Source organism: Bubalus bubalis, chromosome 10, assembly GCF_019923935.1.
Source record: "Bubalus bubalis isolate 160015118507 breed Murrah chromosome 10, NDDB_SH_1, whole genome shotgun sequence".
Lineage (NCBI taxonomy): Eukaryota > Metazoa > Chordata > Mammalia > Artiodactyla > Bovidae > Bubalus > Bubalus bubalis.
In genome coordinates this window covers 35,156,630-35,170,200 of record NC_059166.1, presented here as the reverse complement: position 1 = coordinate 35,170,200, position 13,571 = coordinate 35,156,630, and positions in this window count along the sequence as shown.

The following is a 13,571-nucleotide window of genomic DNA, read 5'->3' as shown; positions in this document are numbered from 1 at the left end:
AGGAAAATTCAGTGGAGAAAAGAAGCTGAGTGGCTTGGTTTACGCGGAAAATCAATATAACCCGTGACACCAGGTTAGCTCTGACCACGGAGGCCGCAGGCGCCCTCTCGAATAGCGGAAGGTGCCCCACCTTAGACACCTTCTCGAGTGGGTCTTAGAAGCCCAGGCAAATAAATGGTCGCAGAGGACATCCGCGCTCCAGATGGACGCTCAGCTGGAATTTGGGAGAGATAGTGACATGGGGAGACCAAGTTTCAGTGAACAAGGCCCGCACTTTATTTTCCAAAGTAGTTTTTATACCTAAAGTTGTGCATAGAGGATAATGGGGGAAGGGGTGGAGTCATGCAAGGACAGCAGTTCCTGGTCCTAATCGAAGCCAGGCTTTCAAACTTATCATATGCAAAAGTTCAGGTGATTGACATCATCTTCTTGCCCGGAGGCCTGTTAACATTTTAAGAAACTTATTTTTCTCTAAAGGTGATTATTCCAAAGTCAGGCACCAGCCTTCCAAAAAGCATTAGACAAAGCTGCATTTTACATTTCTATACACCCATTATATCAATCAATACACTGCCAAGGACACAGTAGGTAAGGAGTATGGAGACTTAGCAGCAAACATTGGCCCAACAAGTGAAAAACCTTTCACCAATACAATTTCTAATTAATCTTTTAACTACTCAAAGGAATCTGTGTTTAGGCAGTTTAGAACATCTCCTGCCTCTCACAGTTGGGAGGCTCTGAACAATCACATGTGGCCGGAAAAACCCATTCAGGCAGGCTAGAGGATTTCCAAAGGAGTTTGTAGGTTGAAACACTGTCACATCCAGGAATTATTAACTGGAGCTGTGAGCTAACTCTTTTTTCAGAGAGAGGTAGTGGGGGACAGCCCCCCGTAAAGTCAGAGGTGTAGGTGAAAGCACAAAGCAGAAAGTAGGCAGACTCTGGTTTTGGGGGTAGATGCTCGAGAATTTCCAGGGGGACTCCTGAGGCTCGATCCCGCCTTTGCGTATGCCGAGCCTCCTTCCTCATGACCTTTGTCATGGGCGGAGTGCCTCACGCTGGCTCCCGGCAGTGATAGAATTCCAGTTGAGCTATTCCAGATCCTCACTCAATATGCAATATGCCGGCTCCCAGCACCAAACGAACAGGAGATGATTGCTATTGAAAAGATGGCTTGTTATTCAACAGTTCCCAAGAGGAGGAGGCAGACCATGTCACAGAGGGCCACCTGGGGAAGCACCAGGGTCAGTGAAACGAGGGGAAAATGTTGGCAAGAGCCTTTATTGTGGTTTCTGCTGGAAAGGCAAGACAAGGCAAGGTAAGCAAGCTTAGGGTTGGTTAGTTTGAACAATTTCAGCAGGCTCTGCAATACAGGGGCTGTCTCTAGTTGTCTAGTACCTGGCCCTGGAGTGACCAGGGCAGAGGAATATTAGCCCTTAGTATGAACACCCAATAGCAGAGGTGGAGGGTTGTGTGGTCTATGGATTGGTGAGTTTGCATACAAAAGGCATGTTCTCTGGTGTTGAGGCTGTATCCTAACTCTAGGAAGTGGCCACTCGGGGAAGAGCAGCCTTTTCAGCATCAGCAGGCTCCAAGAGGTCAAAGCATTAAAATTACAGAAAATAGAAAAGCATAATTAATACCCTATGGCACCCCACTCCAGTACTCTTGCCTGGAAAATCCCAGGGACGGGGGAGCCTGGTGGGCTGCAGTTCATGGGGTCGCACAGAGTCGGACACGACTGAGGTGACTTAGCAGCAGCAGCAGCCCTACTTTAGTTTGTGTAGTACCTTTATAACATTTTATATTTAAATTGCTTGCTCTTCAAGAACAGAGGTCTCACTTTTAGAGTTTGAATGCACAAAGATCTAAATGTAAACCAGCAAAAACATGAAGGCAGATTGTTCTTGACAAAAAAAAAAAAAACAAACAGAGATGAATATTTTAAATAGTCTCCTCATGCTGAACTGGCCAGAGTTTTCAAATCACAGCCTTTAAGGTGATGATTTTGCACTGGGAATATTTGTATATGAGGTCTATGCAGTCAGCCATTGGCAGGCAGCACCTGCAGAGTCCCAAGACCCATAAAACCTCCTTGAGATACAACTTCTATACGCCTATGGACCAGGGCCTCCATCACCTGTATGAGCTGAGTGGTACATTGTATTTATTCTATTTCTTTAATACAAATGAAAGCAATTACAATAGCCAACACAAAATGCTTCCCTTAAATTGTTTACTTAACCCCCCAGATGAATATCCATTAGCCCAGACTCAGTTTTAACAAGAATATTGTGATAAAACAGGAGAGAGGATGAGACAGAGATTCCTCTTTTGCTGTGATGATATTTCTACTTTGAGAACTAAAAGGAAAAATAGACACACACACACACAAAAAACTGCCGAATAAGTCTCTTAATTGAAGCCTATTAAATAAAAACCCCAGAGAGCCCCACATGGGGCCCTGATTGGAAGAGAGCACTTAACAACAAATGAGGTCTATGGACTTGAGGACACATGCAGGCTACCAATACATGATGTTAGCCATAGATAAAGACAGAAAGGGGAAAATAGATATCAGCAGGGGGAAAGAAGACAGAATCAGGACCTGTAGGTGGGAAAAGAAAGGAACCTGTGCATTAATGAATGAGGTCATTTGTTTAAGAGCAATATTCACTGTGATTTGCAACTAGAAAAATGTAGTCAAGCCTAAGTGAAATTCATTACTTCCATCAAGTAAAACCTGGAACAGAAATATTCAACTAGTCTTTCCTGCCAATGAAAACATCTTCTTGTTAGGTATGCTGCTGCTAAGTCGCTTCAGTCCTGTCCGATTCTGTGCGACCCCAGAGACCGCAGCCCGCCAGGCTCCCCTGTCCCTGGGGTTCTCCAGGCAAGAACACTAGAGTGGGTTGCCATTTCCTTCTCCAATGCATGAAAGTGAAAAGTGAAAGTGAAGTCGCTCAGTTGTATCTGACTTTTCGCAACCCCATGGACTGCGGCCCACCAGGCTCCTCCATCCATGGGATTTTCCAGCCAAGAGTACTGCAGTGGGTTGCCATTGCCTTCTCCGCTTGTTAGGTATAGTGGAACAATTTAACATTTGTTTTAAGTGAGACAATGTATGTAAAGGCATGATGCCCTGGAGATAAAATGGGGCTATTCAATAAGTGTTCCTGTTCCATTCCCTTCCCTGCAAGCCATCTGAGAAGCAGCTCCAAGGCAAGGCATCACGTCCATGGTTGGTAGCAAGTGTATCACTCATCCCTTCAAAATTAAATTTCATGGTTGGTGAGAAGTTCAAGACATCAGAGTCATTAGGTCACAGAGGGACTGTACGTGTGGTCCCCCCCTACTGTTACTCTGGCACTTTCTGGTATTGTCCTTGGCTCTTCCTCCCTGACAGCTGACAGCTCGACATTTCTCTTCACGGCCAGAAAATAAGCGAGTGCATGTTCATCCACTTGGCAAATGTGCTGTTTCCTTTGTGTCTTAGCCAACCAAAACATGCCGTTAATGGAAGACACCAGCCAAAGTGTCCTGGCTCCCACAGGTCCCCTCACCCCTGCCTTAATATATGGTAAATATTTACCTCATTTTCTATCTTTGATCTCATTTGGGCTTTTTCCTACAGGAACAACCATGCAACTGAGATTTCTACTGAAGATGTCCTAAATTTCTCCCTCCAATGTAGTTTCACAATTAGTGTTTGTGTGTCTTCTACTCAGTGGAGGATATTAAGTTTGTGTTTATCTCCTGGAACTATGCCAAATTATACAGAAATAAACTATCCTAAAAGTAAAGAGATCATCAAAGAGTCACCATGTCAGGTTGTACAAATTTTGCCTTATACAAGGATTTCTGACCCAGGTGACTGGGTTACAATCTAGCCTTTGCTCTGTTTGCCAAGCAGTACCCAGAGGGGTAGACTTCCCCTAATTGATAAATAGATACCCTAGTGAACAGAGTGATCCTAGACATGTCAATATTAATGTTAAAAAAAGAAAGAATTGAGTAAACATATGAAGCTGGGTGTTATGTAGCCAAATAGATTATTCCAATAACAATATCAATGAATGTCCCCATTTTCTTCCAAATTATCCCTATGGAAATTCATTTTTCCATCCAACTTATTTGTGTATTAATTTGAAAAAATAACCTAATAAAATAATCTAATAAAAATAATTGAATAAATAATCTAAAAATAATCTAAATCTAAAAATAACCTAATAAAAAATTTCTGGACTTAAAACACTGAAATTCATCAAAATCTGTTTTACTTTCTGAAGTATGATGCTTAAAGAGACAAAGGCACTACCAAATTCTCCTCCTTAAGGACAAAATTAATCATGAAAAAAGATTAGAGACCTGAACCCAGTGCAAGTGCCAGTAGAAACAATAAGTAATACAAGGTTTTCATTCTTCTCTCACCCAGCTGATGTATGGAGAGTCTGAAAAACATATTTTGACAGAATATAATTTTAATGAGACAGGAAATATTTTTGCCCATAAAACATTTTCAAACCTTAAACTCCAAAATGGCCTCCCCAAATATAATAAATATTAAATGCAAAACACTCTAGTTGGTAATAGGAAGGACAAAAAGATATTAAAGAATCCCCTTCCCTCCAGGGACTAAAATCTTCAGTAAGATCTTAAAACCCTAACATTGCTGTCATAGAGGCACATGTGTGTCATGAAGGGAATGGGTGGGAAGGAGAAAGGATGGTCCCTGAGGGGTCAAAGAAAGGTTTTGTGACATTTGAGCTGGGACCTAAAGATGAGAGACTGAAGGAGGATTGACTTCCTAAGCACCAATGTTTTGCATTCACAAACACAGGGGAATGATGGCATTTGCGTGGCATGCCAGGGTAAACTGAGGATGCAGATTCCTGCTGGGCAAGGGCTCTGTCCCCAGGGATGAAGAGATCTGTGACTCGGTACACCTGTGAGCCATTTTGGTCACACCAGGATAATGAGGAACACGTCGTTGGCAAGTTCTGTCAAGTTTCAAAAGTAAATTGGTAGTTCTCAACTTTCTGTGACACATTATAATCACTTGAGAGTCTTAAAGAAAATGATGCCATTTAAGTCAGAACCTCTTAAGGAAGAGCCTGAACATTGGAATGTTTAAGGAATTGTCAAATAAAGCTAATGGGAGACAGGTTGAAAACCACTGGTCAAAACTCTCCTCTCTTAACAGAACAATAATTAAAAACTGGTAGATAGTTAGAATTAAATAGTATCTACTTCTGTTTCTGGCCATGAAGGAGTGACAGGGTCCAATATTACCCTCCTGTTGTAAACAACTAGAAAAATTGATAAAACACAGAAAAAAAAATATTTTCAAACATTGGACAGTGGAGGACTGTAATCTTTAGGAGTAGGGTAAAAAATAAGGTGAGTCCTACCATTATCCAAGTTTTCTGCTGAAAGACAATCTCTAGACTACAGGATGGGGAGGGTGAACACTACCTCAGACAATATGAAAATTTAAGTCAAAATGGATCACAGACCCAAATGCAGTGTTTAGAACAACTAAACTAGAAAAAACATAGGAGAAAATCATTATTTATCTCAGGGTAAGCAAAGATTTCATCTTTAAAACACTAAAAGCAGGAAAGAACAAATTGATAAGTGGGACTTCATCAAAATTTCAAACGTAAGTCCCTTGAAAGACATTATTAAGTTAAAAGATATATCCCAGATAGGGAGAAAATATTTGCAATACAAATGTCTGGCAAAGGACTTGTGTGTAGAATTTATAAAGAATTTAGTTAGAACTCATTAAGAGGGCAACACAATAATACTATATAGGCAAAAAATTTGAACAGTTTACAAAAGCAGCTGTATGAGTGGTTAATAAACATGTGAAAAATTGCTCAACATCATTAGTCTGCAGGTGTATTAATCATGCCATTTATTCAATATTTTTTGTTTTAATATTTTAGGTTCTTGCTGACCCTAATGGCAATCATTTCCTGATCTGTTGACCTTATTATACCTGACAAATAATAAAATCTGTATTTTAAAATACAGAGAAGTACAAATTAAATGCATAATGAAATACCATTCTATATTAAATAGCACAGATAAAAATGCTTTAAGATGACAATACCTAGAGTTGATGAGAATGTGGAAAAATTAGAATCCTCCTTAATCATTGGAGTGAGATTGTGAAATAGCATAATCATTTCAGGAAGCTGTTTGATAGTACTTTATAAAATTAAAGTTACATTTACCATTAGACCCAGAAATTCTGTTCTTAATTCTGAACTTACTCAAAAGAAATGAAAAGATATATCTACACAAAGACATGTACACAAATTTATTCATAATAATAAAACTTAGAAATCAAATGTCCATCAACAGGTGACTATATAAATAAATTATGGCAAATCCACAGTGATATGGAATGGATATGGAGTGAACTGCTTCTGCTGCTAAGTCACTTCAATCATGTCCAACTCTGTGCGACCCCATAGACGGCAACCCACCAGGCTCCCCCGTCCCTGGGATTCTCCAGGCAAGAACACTGGAGTGGGTTGCCATTTCCTTCTCCAATGCATGAAAGTGAAAAGTGAAAGTGAAGTCGCTCAGTCGTGTCCGACTCTCAGTGACCCTATGGACTGTAGCCTTCCAGGCTCCTCTGTCCATGGGATTTTCCAGGCAAGAGTACTGCAGTGGGGTGCCATTGCCTTCTCCATGGAGTGAACTACTAATTAGCAATAAGGGAGAATCAATTACTGAAAAGTGAAATACTATGGGTGACTTATGCTAAGCAAAAGCATACATTCTATTTCATTTCTATGGAAACTCTAGAAGAGGTCAATTTAATCTACACTGACAGATGATCACAGGTTATTAGGTGTTGGGGTAGGTTGACAGGAAGGACCACAAGGGCAATTTGGAAGGCTGATAGAAATATTCTGTATCTTGATGGTGGTGATGATCGTATGAATATGTGAATGTGTCAAAATACATTGAAATATAGACATATTCTTATATTCTTTCTTTAAAAAGATTTTTATGTGGATCATGTTTAGTCTTTATTGAATTTGTTACAATACCACTTCTGTTTTATATTTTCAATATTTTTGGCCTTGCATGTGGGGTCTAGGCTCCCTGAACAGGGATCAAACCCATATTCCCTGCACTGGAAAGAGAAGTCTCAAGCACTAGACCACCAGGGAAGTCCCTTGAATTCTTATAGTCTTAATATAGACTTTATTGTGTGTGAACTATACCTCAATAAACTGGATTTTTTTAAAACAGTGTCCTTGAAATAGAATCAAATTTATGTCAGTCTTACTTATTATTTTACCCATAGTGAAGTAATTGGTCTGATTTTTCTGAAGACATCATGAAAAGAAAAAAAATTATATTTGGAAGCAATTACTGAGACCAGATGGCTTCCTGCTCTTTCAGGAGTTAGACATTATTAACAGTATTGCTTTATATGTCTGTAAAGAGCCTTATCTCTGTGTACATTGTATTAGTATGCATCTATAAAATACCACTTTATAGCAGTAGCTGTACTTTACAGATCTCTTTTTACGTGACTTAATGCTAACTCTGACATACAGGCTCTCTTACACGTCCCTCCCAATTCTGAAATTAGGAGGCTTTGGATCACCAGCTCCATAGCATGCCAGTTTAGGAATCCACTGTCTGGATGGCTATCTGCCCTGCATTCCCCAAGAGGAGGGCTGGGAACTCTGAGTAGCTGGATGGATGCCCATGAAAGACTGTCCCCATCTCTGCTTTTTTTTTAGGGGGAGTGGGCAACATAAAATAGGCCTGCCAGATGGCTACAACTCATTACTGCCTGGCAGCAGGCTGGGGGAAATGAGAGTAAATTAATCAGCATTCAGGAGGAATGAATGGCAAAGGGGCGATGTGTATTGATGCTATTTTAATGCAAGTCAAATTAAACCTGTAGAAATGACAACATGCATTAATCTCCCTATTGCCTCCAGTAGCTGTGCAAATGAGCTCCTAGTTTCTTTATACAAACAGCTGTTATTTTCCTGTACCACCTTGGCCCAGAATTCTACTAATGACCTGATAGGTTAGCCTTAGTGATTAATACAGACTTGTGCATTATAACGACTCAGCTGCTAAGGAAAGAGCTTCACCTATGTTGTAACAGTGATTCTCTAAACTGCAGCTCTCCAACAGAAAGCAGGGCTCGTGCAAAATGATAGATTTGTCAGTCAACTGCAAACTCCTAGACTTTAATGAACACTGGATTTACTGCTTGTATATCACTGAAGTCACAAGGAATTTTCTTCTAAAGGGAATCAGAAATAAATTTAAAAAAAAAGAAAGAAAATTTAGATTTATATATTAAAAGTTAGCTATCAAATCTGTGGAATGGCATTATGTTGGATTATCTTCTCTGGAATATTTCTTTAAGTATGATACTATATTGCAGGAAAAGGATGACTCAAGTTAAAAAAATACATAAGATTGATGATGATATCTGGGTTAAACTTCATTCTTGCTTGGGTAAAGCTCATCTCTGACATAGTCTGCAGCATCACTTTCACCACCTCCCTCTAACTTATGAGGCCCAAATAGCCAGAGAGACCAAGGAGAAGAAGTCAGTATCCTGAAATGATGGCAAGAAGCATAAACTAGAGAATTTAGAGCAAGGTCCTTCAGAACTTGTCTCAAGCTTTATTCTTTAGGAACATTTCTCTTCTTACCAGCAGCAGACCCAGATAATGCAGGTCTATAGCATATATGTTTTGAAAGTCCCCAGAGAAAAGAATACAAAATTGCAAATACAAAATACTGGGTGAAAGTGAATATTTACATAGACTGGGAAATGAAATAAATTACAGATTTTAAAAAGCTAACAAACATTTTTTTTTTAATATTCTGAAGCTTCTGTCAATCCTTCATTTTTTTTTTTTTTTTTTTTTTTTTTGGCCTTCACTGGGAAGCTACCTTTTCATCATATTTGAATTTTGGTATAATCCATCATTTTGAAATGCACAAAAATAATCTGAAAATAAGGCTTTCCATGAGGAATTAAATGTGCTTTTAAATTGCCATTATATTGTGCTATATAATCATATAATCAAATTTCCTTACATTACATACTTTGAACTTTCATGAAGATATATTTTTGTTATTGGATATCTAAGGTTTCCTTGGATCCCAATTCAGTGCTCTCTTTTGACCCAAACTGCCACACTTTGTCAAGATAAGATCTATCATACACCCTAAAATGTAACGCAATGCTTTGGGATCTTTAAAATGTACAATATCACACAAAGATGCACTTACTGTTTGTAGTACTACTGCAAACACAGGAGCTCTGGCAAATTCTACTCTCCTCAATTAACACCAAAATGTAGCTGAATACATTGCAGGAGAAAATTTTCATTTTGACCGAGCAGGAGTGAAATTCAATCTTGCACTTATAATTCTACATGCCTGAGGTTTGGAAGAATTTTCTACAACAGAATCTGGCTCCTAACATTTCAAATCTGATTGCTCTCCCACTTCCCACACACTGATGAAGTTGAATGCATAAGACACGTTTAAATTGTGATACGACCTTTTGCCCCTGAAAATTTGGGTCACAAGGTGAATTATAGTACAGGCAGTGGTATGAGTATCCCTGAAAGTCATTGCTGCCCTAAGACAACTAGCTACAACTTAACTATATACAGAAATGGATGCAAAACATACAAATATTCCCCTAAATCAAAATTAAATGTCCCTAACTCGTCTTTCGGAGAAGGCAATGGCAACCCACTCCAGTACTCTTGTCTGGAAAATCCCATGGACAGCGGAGCCTGGTAGGCTGCAGTCCATGGGGTCACTAAGAGTTAGGCACAACTGAGTGACTTCACTTTCACTTTTCACTTTCATGCATTGGAGAAGGAAATGGCAACCCACTCCAGTATTCTTGCCTGGAGAATCCCAGGGACAGTGGAACCTGGTGGGCTGTCGTCTATGGGGTCGCACAGAGTCGGACACGACTGAAGCGACTTAGCAGCAGCAGCAGCAGCAGCAGCAGCAGCAGCAGCATCTCATCTTTTCCCTAGATCTGCCACCAAAATTTCCATGACTGCTCTGGTACTTCCTGACACAGAGAGTGTGACAGACAGGAATTTGAAGTGGAAAGATATAAATTACAGTTAATATATCTTTCTTTTGCAAACTTGACAAAACATGCAACCACGTGTATATATTTTCAGTGTCCCTCCCTGGGTCTTGGAAGGATCCATGAAAATAAGGGGTGCTGAAATGTAAGCTTCACTAGCTTTCAAATTAGCATAAATCAGTCTCTATTCTTATCACTTATTTTATAATTGTGTTCATTGACCAAAGCATAATGGATGAAGGGAAAGAAAAGCTGCATTGAACAGAACTTCCATCTCTTATGCCCCAAATTTATTCAAGCAACAAGTAATTTGGGGTGTCAAAGTGCCCTCTTCTCCCTGGAGACCCTGGGGTGCAAACATTCACCCTTAAATGATTCCCAGAGAGCCACTCACTCCTGTCATAGTCTGTTAGTGACCAGAAACATCAAATTGTTATCACCATCCCAGATATGATGGGATTAGAGGGAATCTGTTTCAAGTGGGTCTGTTCCAAGGACGATTTTCCTGTGAACGAAATAACCTTGAAAAAAGTTCATGAATGAGACAAGAACATTTCCCTATCAACAAAATAACTGTAAAGTGGGGTGGGCTGGGCTGATACTTGGAGAATTTAATAAATAAGACATTGTTGATGCTTCTTGAACTGCTGGGGTCAATCTGTACTAGTACGATCACAAAAACAAAAGCAAAAAAAAAAAAAACCAACGTACTTTTTCAGAATAATTTGATTCCTACCTATTGTTCTGTATCTAAGAATACCAATCCTGTGTGATGATACTTGGGCTTTCCCAGTGGCTCAGCAGTAAAGAATCTGCCTGCAATGCAGAAAATGCAAGAGACACTGGTTCAATCCCTGGGTTGGAAAGGGTTCCCTGGAGGAGGCCATGACAACCCACTCCAGTATCTTGCCTGGAGAATCCCATGGACAGAGGAGCCTGGCAGGCTACAGTCCATAGGGTCACAAAGAGTTGGACACTATGGAAGCAACTTAGAACACATGCCCAAATGATACTTAGGGGAAGGTTTTATGTTCAGAGTGCCTGGAAAAATCTCCTTACCTGGTGGCCAATACCCAGAAGCATGTTCTGCAAGCCATAATCTCCTGAGATTCTTCTGGCAAAAAAAAAAAAAAAACCCTCAATGGTCCAGTAAGTCTGAAAAGACTCATACTGTATCCCTCTTGGAGATTCACAATGTACTCTATTGAATTAAAGTCTCTAAGAAACCTTGCAGTAATCTACTTACTCCAGTATTCTCTATATTTATCCATTTTCAAGAAATGTCTAATAAAATGCAGTAGAATGAGACCATCCTGACCATCCTGTGGGCACATTTTCTTGACCTACCATCAGTGTTGTCCCATTTCCAGATTAGTGTTTCTCAAAAGTGTCATGGTGGTGGTTTAGTCACTAAGTCATGTCCAACTCTTGTGACCCCATGGACTGTGGCCTGCCAGGCTGCTCTGTCCATGGGATTTTTCAGGCCAGAATACTGGAGTGGATTGCCATTTCCTTCTCCAGGGGATCTTCCCAACCCAGGAATTGAACCCGGTCTCCTGCATCGCAGGCATATTCTTTACCAACTGAGCTATGAGGGAAGCCCCAAAAGTGTATCCTCTACCAATTTTCCCCTTTCTCAGTGTGACCCAGCCACAATGGGTCTATTTCTGCACCTCCTTTCAAGCTGAAAACAGTCCTAACTCAGGGATTTTGTACTCAATGCTCCCTCTGCCTAGAACTCCATGCTTCTACATATGCACATGGGCTCCATCTTTCATTTCCTTCAAGCCTCTGCTCAAAAGCCTGCATTTCAGAGAGATCTTCTATAATGGACTGAATTGAGTACCCCACCTAAATTCATATGTTGAAGCCATAGCCCCCAGTGAGTTTATTTGAAGATAGGGCCTTTTAGAGAGGTAACTAAGGTTAAATGAGGTTGTAAGGGTGAGACTCTAATCCATCCATATAAGGAGAGGAAGAGACACGTAGGTTGCCTGAGCTCAGAGAAGAGGCCATGTGAGGACACAGCAAGAAGACAGCCAGCCATCTACAAGCCAATGAGAGAGATCTCAAGAGAAACCAGCCCTGCTGGCACCTCGGTTTTGGATGACCAGTATTCAGAACTGAAAAGATTAATTTCTGTTGTTTAAGCCACCCAGTCTGCAGGATTTTGTTACAGTAGCTCTAGAAGGCTAATACTCCTTCCCTGACCGCCCACCTAAAAGTAAAATTTCCAGTTATTCTCTTCTCTCCTTGTCCTGCCTACTCTCTCTCTCTTTTTGTTTTTTCCTGCAGAGTGCTTATCATGACTTGACAGTATATCTCTAGGAGGTTGAGAGGCTGTAGAGTATAGTGGATAAGTGTTTGGGGTCTGGGTTCAAATTTCAACCCTACCACTTCATAGTGGTGTGATCATTGATGAGTTATGAAAGTTTCATGAGCTTTATAGAATTGATATTGCTTCAAAGGCATTGTTATAAGACTGTAATGAGATAGAACATGGGAGGGAATTCCCTGGTGGTCCTAATGGACTCCAGGCTTCCACTGCAGGGGGCCTGGGTTCAATCCCTCATCTGGAAACTAAGATCCCACAAGCCATGTAGTGCAGCCAAAAAAAAAAAAAAGAGAGAGAGAAAATAAAAGTAAAAAAAATAGATAGAACATGGAACTACTATTCTGTGGAACAATGCACACATTCATGGGGTCGCAAAGAGTGGGACACGACTGAGCGACTTCACTTCACTATTACTTATGGTCTGTCTACCCCACTGGAATGTATAAGGACAGGGAGTTTGTCTTACCCATGGTTATGTTCACAGTGCCTCCAGGGCACATGTTAAGCCCTCAATAAATATTAGTTACATGAAATATAAATAAATGAAGTCCTATGGACCTTGTCTCAAAGTTCACAAAGAATTTAAATTCTTTATTGTCACTTCCATGTCTATCTTTTTTGCTGAATGAACACCTTATAACCTGCTACTACCACATGATTTCAGAGTCCTTATTTTGTGTTGACTGTTGTACCGGTGCCAAGTGACACTACTTGAATTGACATGCACTAATGAGCCAAGTTCAGAAGGGCAGTTAACAGGGGCAGAGGCTATAGGCTTTCCAACCCAAAAGACTCACACTGAAGTAGTCATGACTACATTTATAGTGAGCGATGCTTCATCAGCAAAACATCACCCATATAATCAAATCAGAGCGCTTCATTTAAAGTGTGTCCGTTTCATTTGTATTTAATTTTTTTTTGTATTGGTTTTGCTGCTCTATGTAATTTGATTCTCTAGATATCAGCAATGGCACTTTGGCGTCTTCCATTGATGAACTTCAGAACCTTCACTGCCCTATGGCATGTCGTTGAAATGAGTCATCCTTTATGACTTATTCAGATGAATGCAGAATTCAAGTCGGAGGCCTGGGGGGTTTGGTATCACCTTCAATA